Here is a 1,084-nt window from a genome sequence, read left to right on the forward strand (position 1 = left end):
TTACAGAGGTTTAATTCCTCTTCTTATCGGCTCTGTAGTGAAGTTCATGGTGAGTTGCAAGCTCATTGATGCGCATTAACTATGTGCCGGGGCCTTAGGCAGAAGCCTGTTGGTTTGGGCATATAGCTGTTAACTATAGTGTTGTGGGATCGAAGCCCATCTGTCTAGAGGAGTTAAATAAGGTCCTAGCTTAATTAAAGCATCTGAGTTGCATTCAGGAGATGCAGGGTAGTATCTTGCGCACTTTATAGTGTCCTGCGGACTTTAGCAGAAACTAAGAGGGTTTCACTCTTGTTTAAGGCTTTGAAGGCCTTCGGTTTGGGTAATCCTAAGTTTCTTAGACAATAGTGAGGATTATGGGGGAAATGGGAAGAAGAATGACAGACATAGTAGCTAGGATGGCGATTAGGATGTTAGTTGGTTTGCTAGTATGTCATAGTTTCATGTGGTTTGTGGTGTGGGGGGGAAGTGTAATTGTTGTGCAATATGCCAGGCGTAGGTAGAAGAATAGTCCAAGTAGGGAAAGAAGGGAGAGAATTATTGCTGTTGGGGCTATGTCTTGTTTAGTTAGTTCTTGAATGATGAGTCACTTGGGTAGGAATCCTGTTAGTGGGGGAAGTCCTGCAAGTGAGAGTAGTGTTAGAAGTAATATTGCGGTTAGTGAGGGCACTTTGGTTCATGCGGTTATTAGGGTGGATAGTTTTAGGACTTTGATTGAGTTTAAGGTGAGGAATACTGTTGCAGTTATTAGAGTATATAGGTAGAAGTTGAGTAGGGTGAGTTTTGGGTTGTAGGCAATAATGGCTGCTATTCAGCCCAGGTGGGAGATGGAAGAGAAGGCTAGGATTTTTCGGATTTGTGTCTGGTTGAGGCCTATTCATCCGCCTAGGGCTGCTGAAAGGATAGCCATGGTGGTTAGAAGTGTGGTGTTTAGGGAAGGCGAGGTTATGAAGAGTAGTGTGATTGGCGGAAGTTTTATGGCGGTGGATAACAGAAGTCCGGTGATGAGAGAAGAGCCCTGAAGTACTTCTGGAAATCAGAAATGGAATGGCACCAGTCCTAGTTTTATTGCAATTGCTGAGGT

At 44.0% G+C, this 1,084-nt stretch overlaps 1 pseudogene; it reads right to left on the bottom strand.

The window, feature by feature from the left end:
• Nucleotides 1-337: 337 nt before the first annotated feature.
• On the bottom strand, nucleotides 338-1,081 carry LOC120505894 (annotated as a pseudogene).
• Nucleotides 1,082-1,084: the final 3 nt, after the last annotated feature.

The sequence above is a fragment of the Passer montanus genome, unplaced genomic scaffold (genome assembly GCF_014805655.1).
Source record: "Passer montanus isolate IOZ18808 unplaced genomic scaffold, ASM1480565v1 scaffold3682, whole genome shotgun sequence".
In the NCBI taxonomy this organism is placed as follows: Eukaryota; Metazoa; Chordata; class Aves; order Passeriformes; family Passeridae; genus Passer; species Passer montanus.